This window comes from Macaca fascicularis, chromosome 4, assembly GCF_037993035.2.
Source record: "Macaca fascicularis isolate 582-1 chromosome 4, T2T-MFA8v1.1".
NCBI classification, from domain to species: domain Eukaryota; kingdom Metazoa; phylum Chordata; class Mammalia; order Primates; family Cercopithecidae; genus Macaca; species Macaca fascicularis.
In genome coordinates this window covers 169,482,848-169,497,802 of record NC_088378.1, presented here as the reverse complement: position 1 = coordinate 169,497,802, position 14,955 = coordinate 169,482,848, and the positions used below count along the sequence as shown (strand labels likewise).

The 14,955-nt window shown below is 47.4% G+C and overlaps 1 long non-coding RNA gene across 1 annotated transcript; it reads right to left on the bottom strand.

The window, feature by feature from the left end:
* Positions 1–367: 367 nt before the first annotated feature.
* On the bottom strand, positions 368–4,389 carry LOC141410181 (uncharacterized). The gene is made up of 2 exons (XR_012434319.1): positions 4,165–4,389; positions 368–1,901 (listed from the first exon to the last, which is right to left on the bottom strand). It is a non-coding gene; the product is annotated as an uncharacterized lncRNA (long non-coding RNA).
* Positions 4,390–14,955: the final 10,566 nt, after the last annotated feature.

Below are 14,955 nucleotides of genomic sequence, written 5' to 3'. Positions count from 1 at the left end.
GCTACACATCAGAACTTGGAAAATGGGAATCAATCTCAGAAGAAAACACTGGGCACATCACCAAGGCTCTTGCTGATACAGAGACCATACCACATGGAAAAGCATGAACAGCAACACTGCTAAACCCAAACCTCATTCAAAAGTGTTGCACTCTGAAGGAGGGTGAAGGAGTTTTACGAGCACCTTAACTAATTTTTTCCTTATAGCCTCCCTTTTACATAGGTACAAACCTTTTCTTCCCGTAGTGGTACATAATATAATGTGTATCTTATTGATGGTATGTACTATGCAATGAAATACGCAGTTTCATAATGGCTTTTTTCTCTGAGTATATTATGAATATCTTTTCACATCAAAACGTTTCATGTTTCTCATAATATATAATTTTATTGCATTGTTATATTATTTAACATGATTTATTTAACCAATTCCCGACTACTGGATATGTGTGTTCTTCTCCTTTCCACATTGTAACCAAGGCTGAGACACACGTGGTTGTGTTGTTGCTTGCAACTTGTCCAGTTGCTTCTTTAAGATAAATTCCTAGAAGTGTAATTTGTGGATCCCACTGTGTCTGCATTTTAAAAACATGCTGCACATTTCCTTTCAGAAAAGTCATGCCTCTCCATTATCTCCGGCGGTAGTTGGACACTGGCTGCCACACCCAGGCCCACTCTGTGTTTTCTGTCATTGTTATCTGTCAGTCTCCTGCAATACTTACCTCTTCTGTTCTACTCCCGAGGATCTTGTTTCAGTGTGAATTTCTTTGATTATTAGTGAGGTTGACTATCTTAAAAATATGCTATTGGCCATTTTTGGCCACACACTGCGTATGTGTGTTCATTGTACTTTCTTTCTTTATTGAGTTGTCTTTTTTCTCACATGTATTATAATATTTCCCCAGGTTTTGGATTGCCTTTTCATTTTGGCTTAACTACTTTTTAATTAGCACGTTGTCATGTCACATCCAGACAAAAGACAAAACAGACTGGGTGACAGCTCAGAGGGAGCTGCCAGATGGCCACCAGTGTCCCCTCGGGGGAGGCAGGCAGGCTGGGTAGTGGCCACCCAGGGGAGGGGCTGCCAAGCCTGCTCTGGGTCTGAGCTCCTGGGTGTGTCAGCATCCCATCTGGGTAACTGGCAGTCCCATTGTGCTGAATTCATGAGTCTGAGGCTCCCAACCTGGCGAGGACTCTGCACCATGGCCTTGCTTCATGTAATCCAGGCCCACAGGGTGGAAGTGCTTAGTACATCTGAGCGTGTCCACTCCTGCATACAATTGGGAAACACCTTTTCAGTAAGAAGCAGAAGAACAAAACATGCCCACGGGCCGAGGCTTTCCAGGAGGCCCCCGATGAAGCTTGAATCCGATGAGCTGGCATTCTTTTGACCCTGCTGTTTATCAGCAGAGTACTTTCCCTTATAAGGGGAATTCTCTCTCTGTACCTCAGGGCATCTAAGCCTCCACACCGGATGTTTTATTAGAAAGCAGTGAACAAGCAATAAGCCCCTTGACAGGACAGTTCTTTGTTGCTGAGAAATCGCTTTCGGCTACCTGTCTAAATCACTGGGGTAAACATCAGGAAACCTTTGAAAGGGGCCAAGAGAGGCCGGGGCACCTTGAACCGCAGCACCTACTCCCTCATCAACAAAGTCAGACACTGGTCATTTCATTCAATACAGCCGACTTCAAAGGAAGCTCTGCTCTGTTTCTCAAAATGGGTGATATTCTTGTATTTTGAGATGTCTACTTTCAATAAAACAAAGTCGCGATATTTGTCAAGGGAAAGTAAGGGAAAGGAGGCTGGCATTTATGAAAGACCCACCGCGCTCCACACCCTGCGCTCAGCGTTTTCCAACGTGCAGACTCAGTCGTGGTGAGCGGTGTATACAGCTGAGACCTGCATTTAATTAATAAGAGACTATTATAAACATCACATAGGATGTCAGAAACAATTAGAAAAGATGTTCTTCTTAAGGCCTCGTGCTTCAAAGGAGAAAGAAAAATTAAAGACACTGAAAATGGTGCAACTTTTCCTAATCATTCAAATCAAATCATACTTTTGCTTCCTTTATCTACACACACATGCACACTCACACACAAACACACACAGAGTCATGCGTTGCTTCCTGATGGGGCTATGTTCTGAGAAAAGTGAAGTTAGGCAATTTCACCATTGTGTGAACATCACAGAGTGCACTTAACACACACCGAGATGGTACCGTCTACCACACACCCAGGCTGTATGGTGTAGCCTATTGCTGCTAGGCTACAAACCAGTAAAGCATGTAATTTTTTTGAATACTGTAGGCAATTGCAATGCAGTGGTAAGTATTTATGTGTCTAAACATAGAAAAGGTATGGTAAAAATATGGCAGTACCTCATGGGACCACCATTGTATATCCAGCCCGTTGTTGACTACAGTGTGGTTGTGTGGTGCAACATTGTATTGTATATAGCATGAGGGTCTTATGGAGCGAAGTCAAATATGTTATATGCATATGTTTATAATATATATTTAATATAAAATATATGTTATATAGGCTGTATTTACATATATATAATACATATATATTTGACTCTATTTCATGAGACCCAAATGCTCTGCTTCATTTTGCTGGATCTAGCCCTTTAAGATAGTGTGGAGGATGACAAAATTTTGGAAGGGAAGGACACTTCTAATTAAAGCTCCTTTTCAATTTCTTACCAGGGCAAAGCAGAAAGAGTGTCACTGGAACAGAAACCATCTCTGCTCTTGGAGAGGTGGCACAAAGCTACAGTATCACCACAAGCTCTGCCCTGGGCCAGCCCACATCGATGCTGGTGGCAACACGGCCCAGGCACTGACCAATGAGACCGAGGCCGGTGTTGTGGGTGGGAGTGGGTCAGGGTGCTGGGCACCCCTGCTGGGCCCCTCACTGACCCTTTTGTTATATCAGGGGTAGGCCTGGGTTGAGGTGAGGTGGGGGAACAATTGAGAGCTTTGGGACACAAAGCTGTTTAATAACTAGCACAGAAGTACTTCAAATTTCTAACAACCCGTGTGTCCGTGCCAGGGAATACCAGGCAGTCGTCAGCCCTATTGGCAAAGCTCCTGACCAGAGTGGCTTCTGGGTTTTAGAGAAGGACAAAGGAGGGTTCATTTGAACAAATGCTGTGAGAAGCAAGCTCCTAGATGGAGTTTCTGGTGGACTTCTTAGCTCAGAAATCAATCTCTCTCTCTCTTTCCTGGACATGGATCCCTTTTGTTTCTGCGGCTTGTTTGACTCATGTTATGTGTATTTTCTTCTCAAATTGTATGGTCAACCTTCTTAACTAGATTGTACCCCGGTGTTAGTTATCTATTATTGCATAACAAGTTTCACCAAAACATAGCAACTTAAAACAAGAAGCATCTATTATCTAATATACTTATTGAGAGCAGCTTAGCTGGGTGGGCCTAGCTAAGGGCATCCAAGTTATCAGCCAAGGTTGTGGGTATCTGAAGGCTCACCTGGGGCCAGAGACTCTGCCTCCAAGCTCACTCTTGTGTGTGGCTCGAAGTTCACGCTTGTGTGTGGGGGGAGATCTCAGTTCCTCCCTCTCCCCTACCATGTGGTCCCTTCCACAGGGCATTGTAGCACTGGCTTCCATGAGTGAGTAGCCAAGAGAGCAGGCCAGAAGTTGCACCGTCTCTGATAATCCAGACTTTAGAGTGGCACATCGGCACTCCTGTCCTACTCTATTGAGCACCCAGACCAACCCTGATATAATGCGGGAGGGGAGCACACAAGGCTGTGAACATCAGGAGTGGGCGTTTTTGAGGGTCACCTTGGAGGGTAGCTACCAAAACCCTACTTGGAGGGACAGTTCATGCTACACATCTTTTTGTGACCAATACTTGGCAAAGGTCTGGTTAGGTAGAAGGTACACAATGAGGTTGGTTGATTATAAAAAGTTGCTGGGCATCAAATGTAAACTGGAATTAAACAAAAAATACTCCTCAAGATGAGACACACAAAAGATACCACAGTGACTCTTGACTGATTGGCTACACATTCTTCCATTCTTCAGCAAACATTTACTGGCCGTGGTATACTCAGATGACTTTGTCCCTGCAGAGCCTCTCACCTGCCAGCCACCCCCACCGGCTCTCAGCAAACCTGAGTACGCATCTACATACCGTAGGAGTCGGGGTCTGGTGCCCTCATTGAGAAATGGCAGGTTTCACTCCAAGGAGGAAGGAACCAGTGTCAATGTCCAGAAGACGCCCCGCTGACAGGCATTCCTGCTTGACTGCTGAGTTCCTTCCGCTTGTTTCTGAGGAGTAATCCAATTCCCTGAGGCTGAATACTGAGTGGAGAAGCCACGGCTGTCTCCTGTCCCAGACCCTTCCTGGACTTCATCTGGACAGCTTAGGGCAGGGTGTGGCCAAAGAGAGTGAACCAAGGTCAGTCTCCCTCCTGGGAAGGTCACCTCTGCAGCGAGAGCATTTTCTTGGAATTCCCTGAAGCCGTTTCCACGGTCATGCAGATTTCCGGACTGAAGAGAGAAGTGAAACGTGAAACTGTGGCTGTTACTCATCCTCATTGTTTTGTGGCTTTTCCCGATTCTATAAAGTAAACGGCAGCTTTCTTCGGTGAGCATTCTCTATGTGAGAGGCAGGGCCGGGAGGAGACCTAGGGTGTTGGGCTCAGAAAGCAGGCAGGTGAAGTCAGAACCTACTTAGCAACTGTGCCCTCTCGTGCTCCTCTGGGCCTCAGTTTCCTCATCTGCAACGTGGAAAAGCTACAACCACCTACCCCATCAGGTTGCGGGGGATAAAATGGGCTGATACATTTTAAAGACCTTAGAACATTCTTGGCTAAGGGCAAGAGCTCAGTGAACGTTACTGTTATTCATCCACGTGGCTGAGGGCATCTTATGTAATTTACACAACTCAGTGAGTTAGGTATTTTTATAATTCCAATAGATAGGTGATAAAACGGAATTCAGTTATCGGCCTGAGGCCACACGGTAGGTAGGGGGGAGATTAGAGATTTGAATCTAAGGCTTTCTAACTCCAGCAGCAAAGCTCTTTATGGAGGTGACACCCTACCTCACAATGATATAATGCAGCAGTGGGATTATTAGGGGTTCAACAGATAGGTACTCGATAACAGACCAAATGGCTTCGTTTATTCCTCCCTTCCTTTATTCGTTCACTTATTCACTCTTTCATTCATTTAGCACTTACTGAGCACCTACAATGTACTGGGTAGGCTGAACATTGGGGAGTAACAATTGCAGCAACATATTCCTAGCCACAGGGAGCTTACAGGTGGTCAGCAGTCACACAAATCAGTCGCGCACACACACACATCTGTAAGTGGCCAGATTCATGTGGTGAGTGAAGTAAAGGGGCAGGGTGCTGTGACTTCAAGGGCATTGACCTGGTTGAAGGAGTGACTTTGTTGAGGAGTGCCTTTCGAGCTGAAATCTTAAGGAAAAGGAGTGGACAGGAGGCAAAGGATGTCAGAAGAGCAGAAGGGCTCTGGGCTAGCAGCTCTGGGGCCAGGACGGGTGTGGATCACCTGAAGCCTGGGGACAAGGCCAGGGAGGCCTGGCTCTGAGAGTAGGGAGAGTAGGATGGAGTTGAAGCTGGAGAGGAAGCTGGGGAGGTCAGGCACAGCCTTTTAAGCCTTGTTAAGGAGTTTAGCCTGGAAGTATTTTAAGTAGAGTAAGGATATGGGGATAACATTTGGGTTTTTACAGGATCCTTCCTGCTGAAGTGTGGAGAATGGTTTGAAGGGCACCACAGTAGAAGTTTCAAGATCAGTTCAGGTCTTCAGCTTTCTGCTCATGGAAATCTGTGTTCCCTGAAGTTTCCAGCCTAGAAAAGAAATTCTAGACATTGTAAACACGCAGCACTCACCTTTGGACATCAAGAGTGCTCAAGGGGCTTCAAGCATCTGCCTACCTCCCTGATTCTGGCTCCCACCCTCCGTCCCTCTCCCCTCTCTGGCACCCCCTCTTGCCTCCCCAGCACCCTCAGCGCTCTCCCCTCTCCTGCACTCTTCTTCCCACTCCCTTCCCTCCCTCCCTTGTCTCCGGCACTCTCCCTCCCTCTCCCCTTCCTCCTTCTTCCCTTTCTGACACCCTCCCTCCCTCTCCCCTCCCTCCCTCTCCCCTCCCTCCACATCTGCTGTAGGTCCTCCTCTCTCCTGCTCTATCCACAGCTGCTGCCCTTTTTGTCATAAAAAATTACATAACACCATCTTCCTGGCCATTCTCCTCTGCAAATATCAAATTAGTTATCTAAATTTGATTTGTTACGGGATCACGTTTCATTTCAGCTTTTCTTGAACTAGAAGCATTTTAATAAATGATATTCAACACACCAGTATAAAATATAAAAGTAATTCAATTTCTTAACACAAGTCTTTGATTTTCTCATAAAATGAAGCAAGGGAGTCTCCCTAGGAGAAGCTCCTTGCCTTGATAGCACCCTCCTTGCAGTCTGTGATCTCCCTGTACTCATCCACTGGGGTTACTTTGTGGCGGATCCTGTCATAGAGAAATGACAAAGGAGTGATCACAAAAAATGCACTTAAAAGTGCTTTTCAGCACTCTCCTCACCCCCTGATATGAGGAGGGGTTAGCGAGCCCTTCGAGGGTGGGTGGTCATTGTGCTCCTCTGGGGTATAGGCGGGGGCCCCTCCTCCTCTTGTCTTGGCCTGTGTTGTGGACTGAGGTGGGTTGTTCTCACGTTATTCCTGCTCTGGAAGAATGGGAAGCGGTTGTCCTCTGGCAGAAGATAAACATCTGCTGAGTTCAAACACTCTTTTATTGCACTCTGTGGAGAAACTAACAAGCTCATCAATGCATTTCATTATTGGTCTGAAGATTAATTACATCTCATGGTAACAATTATGGCTTCCATTATCACGGAAACCGACTGCTGAAAGTGATGTTGCTGGTTATCTGTCATCTTCATATGAGGAATTCTGGCAAAGGGGCCCTGACATGACATTCCCAAGCATTCCTCACCTTCACCCCCGCTCCCCAAGCAGCCCTGCCCATTCCCAGCTATATAGTCACGCTAGGACCAGGAAGGACTGCCTTGTTTTTCTCTGTAGTAGATGAATGACGGAGGGGCAGCTGCAGCCACCCCGTTCTTGATGTGCCTAAGCAGGTGTCCTGCCTGCCCTGGCTTGGGTCCACCAAGCTGGTGGATATGCTGTGTACTGTACCCTGAGGCCACCTCCTGGGCAGCAGGTGGTCCAGACCTGTCTGTGGCTGTGCTTGCCACCCTGCTGGGTGTCACGGCTCTTTGCTCCTTGGCCCGTGCCTCTCCCCTTGACCCATCTCTGGTCTGCAGCACTTGGTGTCAGTCCATGAACTCCCCGGGTTTGAACCTCCCCTGGGGACTTTGGCTTACCTTGGCTGGGCTCGGGCTGTCTTGTGCTAATTCTGGTGGAAGAAACATCTTGTTCTTGCTGGAAATAGAACCTTCTCCTTATCTCCCCCTCCACCCACACACACATGCCCATCGCTCTCCACCAAACAGGGAGTCAGCACCTCCGTAGGCTGTAAGGAGACTGAGCTCAATTCTCCTGTTCCGACAGCCTAGAGCTACGGTAATCCAGGGCATGGGCTCAGACATCAGTGGCTCTCAACCTTGAGCATGTGAAGGATTCCCTGGAGGGCTAGTGAGCGTATCTGATTCAGTAGGGCTGCAGCAAGGCTGGGAATTTGCATCTTTAACAAGTTCCAAAGTGGTGGTGGTGTTGCTGCTACTCAGGTGTTTGAGATGTGGGCAGTGGCCGTCAGTGCAGAGGAGAAAGCTGGCCACCGCCTCTGTGACCTACAGGAAGAGCTGGTCACGCCTAGCATGGCGTACCCTGGGCCACAGAGCGCCTTTGAGCAGCTGGCAAAAGACCTGGCTAAGACATCATTCAGAGGTTCATGGTGGAGGTCAGAGCCTCTTGGGAGAGGACGCTCTTTTCCTCAGCCTAAAGCCAGAGCCACTTTTACTGCGTAGCTAGAAGGGCCATAGAAAGAACGCAGGCTCTCGGGGAAATGGGCCTTGCTCAGAATCCTGTCTCCATGACCTCTGGTTTACTTAGCCCTTCTGGGCCTGCAGAATAGGACAACAGCATCTGCCCCATAGAGTTGTTGTGGGGCTTTGATGAGACACATCCTAGCAGCATAGCTGGGGTTCAGAAGGAGCCCATGAAGGATGGCTACGAAGATAAATAGCTGCCCAGGAGCATTTCTCTCCGACTCCACCCTCTGGCAATGAGTGCAAAGGCAGAAGCCTTGCACATGGGGTCTCCTCATTACCCCTCTGTGCCCTACAGAGCTTCCATTAGGACCTCCCGCTCCGCCCCTCAACAGGCACTGGGGAGAAACAGGAATCAATGACAGGAACACCTCCCCACAGCGCTGGCGGAACAAGGGAAAGGAAGCCAGGAGAGGGAGGCACAGCAACCATGCGCCTACTGTGTGCTGGCATTGTGCCTACTGTGTGCTGGCATTGTGCTGCTTGAGAAGGAATTCTGTTTCCATTTTACAGTTGAGGAAACAGAGGTTGAGAGACTGGCTCCAGGGAGAAGCAAAGCTCTTGGATTAGTTCCAAGCCTCTCATTTATTTTATTTATTTATTTATTTTTGAGAGAGAGAGTCTTGCTCTGTCGCCCAGGCTGGAGTGCAGTGGCGTGATCATGGCTCAAGTGATCCTCCCACTTCAGCTCCCGAGTAGCTGGGACCACAGGTGTGCGTGCCACCACACGCGGCTAATTTTTGTATTTTCTATAGAGATGAGGTCTCGCCATGTTGCCCGCAAGTCCCTCATTTTAGAGGTGAGAAAATCAGAGAAGTTGCATCACTTTCCCAAAGACACACAGCCGTTTTAGCGATAGCATTAGGGCAAGTCTCAGCTTCTAAAAACTGGATTTGTCTCACTATCTCATGGCCTCCTCTTCACTCCTTCCCTTGAATAGTTAACCCACGAGAAAAGGTGTGGTGTGACAGCATTGGAGCCCTGAAGACATTTTTGTTTTTGTTTTGCTTTTAACAAATTGAAGTTGGTGTTGGTTTTCCCCTTTAGGAAGACTGGGAGAATCTCTTTTGACGACAGGCTTTTGAGGAATATCCCCATTACACCCACAGTCGTGCTACATCTGAGGAAGTATTACTGACCAGGGACCCTTGCCCAAGGCAGCCGTCACTGCAAGTACACTCGAATCCCCCAAATTTTGTGAAATATCCTGCCCCAGAGAGGTCACATTTATAGATCAAATAATGCATGATACACAGCAACTCCAGAACTCAGTGGGGGATTTTCAGGTCATTAATGGCTAGGAAAGAGATCTCAGTTCTGCAAAATGAGAATTGGCCCCTACAGGGCAGTCTTAGCCTCCTGATTCATATAAAGAGGGATCGCTCTTCTTGATTTCCTATATCTTGTCTCACTGAATCACCCTCCCTTCCTCCACTCCCTCTTTTTCTTTGCAGCCTAAATAGAGTGCATAGGAGAAGGCTGTTGAATAAATAATGCATCAAAATAAGGTAACTGAAGTGTGAACCTGTGCAAATATTTTAGTATTTTATTTTTAAAACATCTAGTAGTAAGATGTCTTCACTAACTGAAAACCCATCACAATCTAATTGCATGTTTCTTTCTGTCTGAAGGTCACTGCACAAATACGCCAGGTGGCGGGCGTAGTTCTGGGCGCTCATACATCAGTGAATAAACACGGACTCCTGTCGGCCTCATTTGAGCAGTGGGGAGTGAGATGATCAACAACACACTTAATAAGGAAGGAAGTTTTTCAGGTCAGACATGCTAAAGAAAAAGGAAAAAGCAGAACAGAGAAGGGGAATTGGAAAGGCTGTGGTATGAGTGTTGTGTGTGTGAGTGTGTATATGTGTGGAAGTGTGTGTGTATGAGTGTGTGTGTATTGGGATTATGTTGGATGAGCATGAGCTTGTGTTTCTTGGGTGTGTGTGTGTGTATGTGTGTGTTTTTGGGTGCATGTGTGGGTGTGTGGGTGAGAGTTCGGGGGGCACTTTTACATGAGGTGCTTAGAACAGGCCTCACTAGGAGGAGATCTCTGAGCCAGGGTGTGAAGCAGGTGACGAGGTGCACTGTGTGGAATCTGAAATGAGAAGGGGAAAGGCTTTTCTCTCCAGGGAATTTTGGTCCTGATCTGCAAGCAATAACTCTCTGGAAATGGTGTCAGAATGAAGCCTCTTGCTCATGGAAACATCTGGATAGTCTCCTATTTTCTTGGTAGGCTTTGCTTAAACACATCAGATGCTCATATTGAATGGGATTTAGAAGCATGTCTTTTTAGAGGCAACCTGAGCCCTGCTCCGGGACTGATTCTGGATGCTGTCTGGGATGACTTGGATGATACTGATCTCCGTGAGGGCAGAGTGGGCTCTGCACTTGCTGGATTTGCTCTAGTCTGGCTGGAGCAGACTCACTGGTAACCAACCTCTTAGAGTCAGCAAGGTCAGATGGCGACTGGGGACAAGGGCAGCGAACAGAAATGCTCTGTCTCCAGCGTGGTGCGAGACAAATGTGAAGGAGGGATTACCTGAGGGAGATATGAAACAAAAAGCCAACACCTGATGGGCAGTGTCCCTCCCACCTCACTCCCTTGGAATCTTAGATGAATCTTAACCTGTCCTGAAGAAGGATGACACAGCAGCCAGAGTTTGATCTGTGGAAGGAATCGCTTTGTGCATTTCATGTTGAAATACATGCAGATCCCCCAGGCCCTGGCTCCTGCTGGAGTCTTCCACGCCAGCTCAGGAGGGCCTCTACCTACAGGGATTAGCCCCTGGGAAGGACTGCTCTCCCTGGCACCATGAGGATGGGGATCTTGCCTCAGGTGGAGTAATTCAGAGTTCGGCCACCAAGGTTTTGTCGTGAGCCGTTTGTGCTGGGCAGCACAGCGGATTCCTTGTCTTGGATTATTCACAACCAGCTGCAGCTCCCCAGACTCCAGTGTGGTGAACACAGAGGAGAGGGCAGTTTTACACACAGCGTTGCCAATGTACGTGCCTACCCCCAGTTCCTTAAAAACCAGGAGCTCTTGTCCTTGTCAAGTTCCAATTACTGGGGTCCTTAATGTGACCACAGGTGGAAAGATAGACCCTTGTAGCTTGGCTCCCTGCTGTATTTAACTTGAAAGATATGCTTTAAAAAAATCCCTGTGGAGAGTGAAAACTCCATAGAGCCAGTCGGCGCCCTACATACATTAGAATAATCATCCTCGGTCCAAATGCATAGGGAATTCTTTATAAACATCACAGTGATGCTTGAAACAGGAAATGCAAGTAGTTTGCAGCGAAGACACTCAAAATGCAGTTTGACAGCAATGGCACCCTTTCCCTTCTGATATTCAACTCCAAGTTTAATTACTGCTCAGGGAGATATGGCTGAAGAGTTGCTAGCATGTAGAATTTTTCTATTTCCATTTCTTTCGCTGCTTTGACTTACAGAGTCAGTACCACTCTGATCCAGGCAAGGGGGATCCTGCCTCTGTCCTGCCCCTGGTGACTGGAACCGTAATGTTCTCTGGCCGTAGCTCCCTGAGCCTGGTCCTAGTGTCCCTGTCCTCATCTCTCTCTTCTGGGATAGTCTCCAATCCACTCTCTGCAGGTGGGGTCGAACAGATGGCCTGGAGCTAGGGGTCTTGCCTAGCAAGGCCATCCCATAGGGGTCACCTGGGACGCAGACCACTGTCACTGCCTGGGACATGACTTCCTTTATGGGATCATATGAACTTGGGCAGCCAGAATGATGCTGATGGACTAATATTGAGTAACTTACATTGTTTCTACAGATAAGGGCCCTACCAAAAAAATGGCTGCTCCCTGTTCCCTGCAGAGGGTGTGCATGGAGTAAAATTTCCACAAATTCTAACGTCCTGATAATTTGGCCAGGAGACAGTTTGACATTTATCTTTAGACTATTAAGTGTGAAAGTGGTCTGTTAGGTAAATGATAAGCAAACAATAGAAAGGGGAAAAGGTTGATGTGTTTAAGAGAAAAAAGTTACTTTGAGAATCTTTAGAGTTTCTGTCCATCAGTGAGTGATCTAAATTTTAATGAGTTCTCGTCAATTAATTACAGACTCACACCTGTAATCCCAGCACTTTGGGGGGCTGAGGCGGGCAGATTACCTGAGGTCAGGAGTTCAAGACCAGCCTGGTCAACATGGTGAAACCCTGTCTCTACTAAAAATGCAAAAATTAGCCCAGCATGGTGGCAGGCGCCTGTAATCCCAGCTACTCGGGAGGCTGAGGCAGGAGAATCACTTGAACCTGGAGGCGGAGGTTGCAGTGAGCCGAGATTGCACCCTTGCACTCCAGCCTGGGCGACAAGAGCAAAACTCTGTCTCAAAGAAAAAAAAAAAGAATATATGCTATAAGGACCTCTGTACTTAATTGTACATACTTTAAGACTTTACATTTATCCCTTTAAAATAATCTCTTCAGACGTTCAGACCTTTGCACTGCTATTCCCAAGCAATGTTCATGAAATTATGTAGGATATTTAGTGATCCTCTCTCTTCATTTATGATGGATCTCCAGATAGTTATTGATGTTTTAAAAATACGCATCTGTTTAATTTTGTTCCTCCCTTTTTACTTTCCCCAACCCTCACAAAAAGACAGCATTTGGAAAATTTAGCAGACACTAGGCTGGGATCAGGGCGGGCAAATTCAACATCTGACTCTGGAGCAAGCCTTTTCCCTTCTCTGTTCTTCCGGGTCCTCGTTTGTGTAACACATGCTCTTAGACTGGGTCCACGGTTTTTGAAAATATTCCAGTCATAGAATCCGTTCTTCAAACCCAACCTTACACATGAAGCCTGGTGCAGAGAACAGAAGAGTGAAGTTGCTGGGTTTTGGTTTTCGTTGTTTGGTTTTCCATTGCTGTAGGGGTCGGGGCTCAGTGCGGTGTCCCCCGGGGCAAATCTGCAGAAATCCCCACAGCTCCAGGGAATCCAGTTTAAAGCCCCCCCGACTAAATGAGGTTCTTCCTCTCTCAATCCTTCTGTTGGATTTAAAGGTATTGATGGAGGAATTCAACGGTGAAGAATTCCCAATAATATGAGAAATTGCCTCATGGGGGTTATTACAAATTCAGCTTTTTCTATTTTGAGTTTCTTTAAAATAAAGTATACTTGTGTAATTTTGGTTACAACAGCTGATCTACTATCATAAATAGATCAAATGACTTTAATGCTTATAATGAAACAGTCCATCTAGCTGGAAGACGCTGGCATATTGAAAATCCCCGACTCTAGTCAACAGTGAGGGACGTGCCCCCACAGCCAGCCCCCTCCCCTGCGGGGCCTGAGGGCTCAGTGTGGGGTGGGGCTGCAGGGTTATCTCATCCCATATGCTCTGAAAAAACAGGGCTGGTGAAGGCCTCAGACCTTCAACTTGCTCCTGAAAATGTGACCACTGTGGAGAAGCCATCTGCAAAAGCAAGTTAACAGATGCAGATCTGAGAACTGAACAGAAGCTTCTCGACAAACGTCTCTCTTATTTGGCCTTGGGGACAGGATGAGGTGGAAGTGGTGTCAGAACTGGCTGTGTAGAAACCAAGGCCTGTGCTGGGTAAGAGGCTCAAAGGCTCTTTGTGTTACAAGATTTAGGCACCATCGGGGAAAAAGAGAAATGAAGTAGGCAATAGAGAGAAATTAGACTTTCTTTCTCTCACAACCACCCTTCAAAGTATGTATTATCATTCTTATTTTACAAAAATGGAAATGAGCTCAGCAATGTGCTTGTTACACAGTCACGGGCGGATAGATGTACTTTTTATCTCATTAGAAACAGCCCACCTTCCTGGGTTACAGAAAGAAGCGGTGGCTGAGCGCCGTCGACCCTCCCAGCTCCCAGCTGTGTTCTCTTCTTGGTCCTCTCCCATCCTGAATCGACAACCAGTAAATATGACAATCCAATTGGTGGTTCTACCAGACTTAAGCTTCCGTGGACCTCATTTCGGATGCGCCCCTTCGCTCCCAGCCTGAGACTCAGTGGCCTGAGCCATTAGAAGGACAGGTGGGCTTTGGGGGACCGAGTCTACACCAAGACATCAGACCATCACTAGGAGAGCTCTTGCCTCCAGCACACATGTTCCCTAGGAGAAAGGTTTGTGTGTGTCCTCCTTCACTGAGGAATGTGGGGGCTGTGGAAGCCCTTGAGAAGGAGTCGGGAGAGGGTGGACATCCTGCTGACGGGGAGCTCACTCTGGCACTCAGCTTGGTTTCTCCGGGCTTGTTTTAAAGGGACCCACGCTGCAAAATCGTGACTGTAGCAGCACCCATCGGGCCTTCAGGGCAGAAACCTTCTTTTGCTGTGCACTTTTACGGGGTCAAAATTTGTTAGAAGATTGCGCAGGCTCTGAGAGGTCCTAAGTGTGTGCCCGGGTATTGAAAACTGGACGAATGGGGCCCACGGGAGAACACTCTCTGGGGAAAATCTGGAGGGCACAAGAATAAAAAGTTCCTCCACTACTCAGATGTAAGCAAAGTGCAGCAAGAAGGCTCTGGGGAAAACACATTGAGGTTTAATACTAAGCCACCTGGAAACAGTCCGGTGCTTCCCTCACACCAGGAGAAATTCTGCGTAAATGTATCAGGCCTTACAAGTTTACACAAGCAGGAAGCCTCCGGGTTAAAATGCTCCCACGGATTAAAAACCACAGGGTTCTGATGCTTTCCTTGCTCAGGAAAAGTGGACACAGCACCACTTTTCCTGGGCTCCTCAGCCCCAGGGGAAGGATGCTGGCCAGGGTGTGGAGATTAGTGGTTTGGAGGGGGCTTGCCTGCCGGATCCCTGTGAGTGACAGGCCCTGCCCATCCTCGGCAAGGCCACAGCTTGCTTAGATGATGGTTGCCCCTGGCAGCCCGTGAGCTCAAGGCTTGACATGTTGAGCTGTCCTCCTCCCCATGCTTACTGCTG